The sequence below is a fragment of the Vulpes vulpes genome, chromosome 15 (assembly GCF_048418805.1).
Source record: "Vulpes vulpes isolate BD-2025 chromosome 15, VulVul3, whole genome shotgun sequence".
NCBI classification, from domain to species: Eukaryota; Metazoa; Chordata; class Mammalia; order Carnivora; family Canidae; genus Vulpes; species Vulpes vulpes.
This window is the reverse complement of record NC_132794.1, coordinates 69,078,912-69,085,541: the sequence shown is the minus strand read 5'-3', so window position 1 is coordinate 69,085,541 and position 6,630 is coordinate 69,078,912.

Here is a 6,630-nt window from a genome sequence, read left to right as displayed (position 1 = left end):
ATTGAACGGATGAGGAGACTGAGGAGCAGAGAGGTCAGGCAACTTGTCAGAGGTCACAGGGCAGAGGGTCTGTGCCACCAATCAAATCCATAACCAGTCCTGTTGAAGAACTCAGATATTTGAAAATCCAGAGTCCCATCTGGGCTTCCAGAAACAGGTTGGAAGGTGGGAGCTTAAACCTTCCTGAGTTCATGGAAACCCTGCCTCCAAGGACCCACCTTGGGGATTGACCCTCGTCCGGGCCCAATGGGCCATTCTCAGACCAGTTCCTCTCAAGAAGCCTTTTCTAGTTAGACAAAGGTGGGGGGCTGTTTGGCCTGGGGAGACCTTTGCTCACCTGTGGTAAGGACTCCACAAACAGTTTAGAATGGCTTGGGGGCTATTCTTTCCCATAGGCCTCCCCAGAGACAGAGCTATTCACACACATCCCCATCCCACTGATTGGCACTCTCTAGGCTATCCCATGTCCCGGGGACTCTGGGGACCCACAGGCCTCAGCCTCAGCATGGTCTGGCACTGGCTGCAGCTGAGGCAGGTCTGCTTTCCCTTTAGACCCAAGGCCACAGGCTGGGAAGGAAATGAAGGTGGGAGGGGACCAGAAACACTGACTTGGTTGGAAGGCTGCCTGGGAGGGAAGAAGCACAGAAAGGCCCAGCCCAGTGCTATGGGCAAAGCCAGAAAAGCTGCCCTGGCATCTCTGTGGATTCAGGGCCAGGGGCCTCTCCTTGACCTCCCAGCCCTGGCTTGTGGGTAAGAGGCTGTGGGAAGAGTCCTGATTGTGTCACACTGTCTATAAGGGACTGAACCAGAGTCTGGCTGTGGTGGCCCAGGCTATGGAGCTTTCTCCCCCACTAGCAGCCAAGTTGGTGGCTGGTGGGCAAAGAAATGCCCATATGTTACATAAGCCCCTTCCCTCAGAGTCCAGCTTGGGACGCTGCACTTCTGGGCCCAATAGAAAGAAATGAATGAAACAAAGAGGCACAAATAAAGAAAGCAAAGCTTCTTTGCTTTTCTGTGAAGGCAGGAGCCCCTCCAAGCTGGGGCAGATATAACAAGCCTAGGTCTGAGCTGCTGAACTCTCCTGATTTTGTGGCCTGCCAGGGACATGTGTCTTGCATGGCCACAAGTGACTTGTCCACTCACTCTGCATGCTCTCCTGATTACAGCAGTGAGAATAGAAATTGTCCATGTAGGTCAGGGTTCCTCAAGCTCAGCACCACTAATATCTTGGGCCAAATGTTGTGGAAGTTGTTCTGTGCATTATGGGACATTTAGCAGGATCCCTGGCCTCCACCCACTGGATGCCAGGAACGCGCCTCCCAGTTATGACAAAAATACATCCCAATATTGCCAAATGTCTCCTGAAGGGCAACCTGGCCCCCCATTGAGAACCACTGCTCTAAAGAGCCATTCTTTCCTTTTTCTTTAGTAATAAGACTTTCAATTTCCAGTTGGCACACAGTCACCAGGAAAAAAAGACCAAGAAATGGAAAGATCCCCCTTGCAGCTAGGTGTGGCCGTTTCACTAAAATCTGGCCAATGAGAGGTTGGCAGAAGTGCAACTTCCTGGAAGTGTCTTTGAAGGGAAGGTGTGTGTCCTTGTGACCCCTTCTCCCTTCCTGGCAGTTAGAATACAAGTGATGAGGCTGTAGCCGAGTTGCTTATAGGTCATGAGTAGGAGTCAGGTGATAAGATGGCAGAGGAGTGAGAGAGGAAGAGGTCGTAGGTGACTCTGGAGCTGCTGTAGTGGGGATGGACTCTACTGCTGGACTTGACTCACATGAGAGAAAACCAGTATCACTATTATCTTGGCCTTACTCCCCCAGGGCCCAGATTTTGGCCTTGATGAACCCTCCTGACACCATGGCCTCTCCATGGCCTCTTGTCAGTCACACTCAAATCTAATCCTACAACATCTAAGATGTAACTGCGCCATACTTGTGGCTTCCATCACCCACCGTCTGTATGCTCATGATCTTCAGATTTGCTCCAGCGCAGTTCTGGTAGTTCACTGGACTCCTCATATGGTTGACATCCTCTCCCCAAGCTGCCTCTTCCCTAGTGCTCCCCATCTCCATACCCCAAGCATCCTCTGAGTCATCAGTTTCCCTCTCTCTCTCTCCAGCCCTCCCATACCCATGAGATCCCAAGCCCCTCATTCTACATCCTAAAAAAATTCTACCCCAACACTCTACCCTCAGTGTCACTGTCCCAGCTCAGGCCCTCCCCCCTCTACACCTTGTCCATTGCCACTTCCTAATTGGTCTCCCTGCCTCCAATCTCCACCCTACAGCCTGTGTCTCCCCTCTTTAAAACCCACCCGTGACTCTCCTTCGTCTCTAGGACAAACAAAGTCCAAGCTTTCTGGGTGAACATCACAACCTTCTGCTTTCTGCCACCCCATCTCCCGGGCCTCCACCCTTCCCTCAGCATGTCCTCCCATAGGATACTACACAGAGAATTTGTTTTAGCTCCAGTAGCCTATTCCCTCTGTCTCAAATGCCCTCCCCAATTCCTCTGTTTGGTATTACACTTCCTTTTAGGCCTCTTCCATGAGGCCTTGTCTGATTTCCCTCAGCCAGAGAAGCCTGTTGAGCTCTGCTCTGTGCTGCTGAGAACTTGCCCATCTAACACAGCTAATCCCACCGTGCTCACTGAAGCGTGTGGTGTCAGTCTGTCTGTCTGCCTCTCCTGGGTGGCAGTAAGCAACCTGGGGAGGGATCCCATTTTTTTTTGGATCCACAGCACCTAATATAAAGTAGGTGCCCTGCAGACAATATTGTTACCCATTTACTAAGCCCCTACTATGTGCCAACCCCTGAGCTCGATGCTTTATGTAAGTTTTCTAATTTTATCCTCAAAATCACCCTGCTGGGAAAGATGACACTGAGATTTAGAGAGGCTGAGCAGCTGCTTCAGGTCATACAAATCGTGCGCAGTGGTGTCAGAGACTGATTCACCAGCTGCCATCCTTGGTTCTCCATTGGCCTAGGGCTTCACCCTACTGCCAACCACAGATGTGGTCCCTAGAGAAGCACCAATCCCCACAGCTAACCAGATCTGTAGAACAAGTCCTTTGTCCTTTAATTCAGCTAACATTTTGGGATTTCTTCTTTTGTTTGTTTTTAATTTTTTAAAATATTTTATTTATTTATTTATGAGAGAGAGAGAGGCAGAGACACAGGCAGAGGGAGAAGCAGGCTCCATGCAGGGAGCCTGATGTGGGACTCGATCCCTGGTCTCCAGGATCACACGCTGGGCCCAAGGCAGACGCTCAACCGCTGAGCCACCCAAGCGTCCCCTTCTTCTTCTTCTTTTTTTTTTTTTTTTTAAGATTTTATTTATTCATGAGAGACACAGAAAGAGAGGCAGAGACACAGGCAGAGGGAGGAGAAGCAGGCTCCATTCAAGGAGCCCGATGTGGGACTCCATCCTGGGAATCCAGGATCACACCCTGAACCAAAGGCAGACACTCAACCACTGAGCCACCCAGACGTCCCATTTTGGGATTTCTTAAAAAGGAACTTTTAATAGGAAACCAAGGGAAAGCCCCTCCTCTCAATTTAAATATATATATATATACACACACACACATATATATGATATACACAATATACATATATCTGTATATATCTGTATAGACACACATATATTTTAACACAACTCATGGGCAAGCTCAAGTCCTTCCTCTGAGCTATTACTTCCTCCTCTCTAAAATCAGTGGCAGGAACTAGATGGTCTCAAAGATCCTTGTCAGTCCTGATATTCTGTGATTCCATACTTAGCTTCTCAGGTGGAGAGTTGGCTGGTGATTTTGTTGGGGAGGGTAGTACCCTAAGGACATAGCAATGGGAGGAGGGGAATAGGGTTATGCTGTGCTGCAAGCAGACCAGCCCCCTCCCCTTGATCTGAGGGGCCCAAAGGGAGGGAGGCATTTGGCCAAGAGCCTCCTCCATCCTCCTCTCCCAGGCCCTAAGATGGCCTCAATCAGTCTGAAGACTGTGTGCTTGCTTCCTGTTGGGTCTTTCAGGGGTCCTGTCCTCTCTCCCCGCCCCTGTTTGCATATCTTCCCTTCCCTGGGTCACTGGCTAGGCCTCCCAGGCCCTGGCTCTTCCTCCCCACTCCAGCCAGCGGGACCCTCTGGAAAGCCCCTCAGAGCAACACAGGAAGGGGGAGGGGGAGACTGTGGGCAAGTTCCTGAGGAGGCTCAAGCTCAGCTGTAGCTGTTGGAGCCTGTCATTTCCCTTCCTCCGCCCACCCAACTGGGAGGCTGAAGAAAAGTTTCATCATAGCCGAGTTGTTGTCCTTATAAGGGAAGGGCCTCCTGAGCCTCTCTCTTGGGCCATGGCTGGCTGGTGAAGAGCCTGGCCAGCCAGGAGTATCTTCCAGGAGCCAGAAAAGGTGGGGATGTCCCAAGTCCCAAGTCAGCCAGAGGTTCCCTAGGCTCAGCATCCAGCTGAAGTCGGATTCTCCAGAGAAAAAGCCCCAAAGAAGGCCATGGTGAGGATCAAATCCCAGGTCTGGCACTAACTTGTGGTCTCCTGAGCAAGTTGTTTTAAGCTTCAGTTTACTAATCTGTAATGGAGTGAACATAAATACATCTTCCTCATGAGGCCCCTGTGGTGACAATGGGTGGTCAATGTAGGCCTGTCCTACAGTGGATATAGGATGTGCCCTGTGAAGCCAGGCCACTGGGTTTATTAAACATTGTCGATGAGGCAGGCCATGGGCTAAGTGTTCCACAGAAACCCTGTGAAGAAGGGAGGATTTGTCCATTTTATAGACAGGAAAAACTGAGGCAGTTTGCCTAAGGTCACTCATTCATGGCTGGAGTTTGAATCTAGATGTGTCTGCCTCTAAATCTAAAGTCATGTTTTTTTCTACTTGTACCCTGCTACTTCCTCTAGGATTTTTGTTCTTTTATTTATTTTTTTTATTTTTGTTCTTTTAATAAAACTATGACAACAGGGAGGAATATTCACCATCATCTCTCTCCCTGCCCTTACCATGTTCCTCCACAGACTCCTCATAACAGCACAGAAACCTCCACTTGAGTGTATGTGGCCTTTTCTGACAGCCAAGTCTCATATCTCCAACATGTCTTGTGTCAGGGACGTGAGTAAATGTTGGAAGGCAAGAAGATAGGACTTGGAGGTGGGACAAAACACAGTGGCTCCAGAAAGACACAGAGAGCTTCCCCAGGCCCAGACTCAGGTGGGGGAAGACGGAGGGGCAATCCAGATACTACCCCCACCCCCAACAGTCCCTCCCCCTCTGACCTGGGTCTTGTCAGAATGTGGGTACCTTGTGGTTTGCAAAACTCTGCACTGTAACTACCCACAGCACTTCAGACCACCGAGATACTGCGACCAGTATTTAAAAATAAAAAGGCCTTCTCTACACAGGCCCCCAGCCCCTGGGTCCAGAGAGAAAGTTCTCACTGTATCCTTCAGCCCTGTGGCTGGCCACTAAAACCTTCCTCACAGCTGCCCTTCCATAGGGGCCTTCATTCTCGGGCCAGGGCTGGGGGACACCCTACCAATAAAGGGGTCCGTCTCCCTTACCTTGGTTCCCTCTCAAGAGATACAGGACCAGTGAAGGTGAAATGATTCACCTACAGTCCCCCAGCTCTATAGGGCACTCACTCAGTATGGCTGTGACATAGAGGCCAGTGGCAGGGGAATTCAGGCAGGACTCAAGGGTCATTTCCAGTCAACAGGCCCTGGGTCAGGTGCTTCCTGTTATGTTGGCCACCAGGCCTGTCCAGCAGCCCTCACAGGAGGAAGGGAGTCAGGTGTTGGGGAGCACATCAGTGCTTTTTCACATCAGGGAGTAGGGCCATTGTATATCTCCTTTAGATAGGTGAGTAAACTGAGGCCCTCAAGGCTAAGATTCACCAAGGTCTCTGGGTGGGACTGGAACCTTGGCAGTTTGAATTAGAGCTCTATACACTGGCCCTAGGGGGTTCCAAAGAGCACTCAGTGAAGCCCTGGGATCCTGCTGAGATGTATTGGGGTGCTGTGAACATGGCCCAGGCTCACCCCTAATCAGGACAGGCTCTGAAGTTAAAATAACAGGGAATCATTTTGAACTATCACCAGTTCAGGCAAGAATCCTCAATGAATACTAAATCAATAGGGAAATTTTGATGAGATGAAACATATTTGTGATGTCTTAAAATATCTCCCGGATTGTTTATTAGTTCTAAGAGAAAAAATCGTAAGTATACAACAGAAAAATCAGACACCTTGACCAGATCAAAATTGATATCACCAATGAGGGATGGATGAAGGTCATGTCTCCAGATGTGATGCCCTAAGGACCCAGTATTACCTATGCAGCTTCCTAGCTTCATAAAAAAGGGGGGGAGGGGAGGCAGCCCCTATGGCTCGGTGGTTTAGCACCGCCTTCAGCCCAGGGCCTGATCCTGGAGTCCCAGCATCGAGTCCCGCATTGGGCTCCATGCATGGAGCCTGCCTCTCCCTCTGCCTGTGTCTCTGCCTCTCTCTCTGTGTCTCTCATGAATAAATAAATAAGATCTTTAAAAAGTGGGGGTGGGGGGGGTTGCACCTGGGTGAATCAGTCAGTTGAGTGCCTGACTCTTGCTTTCAACTCTGGTCATGATCTCAG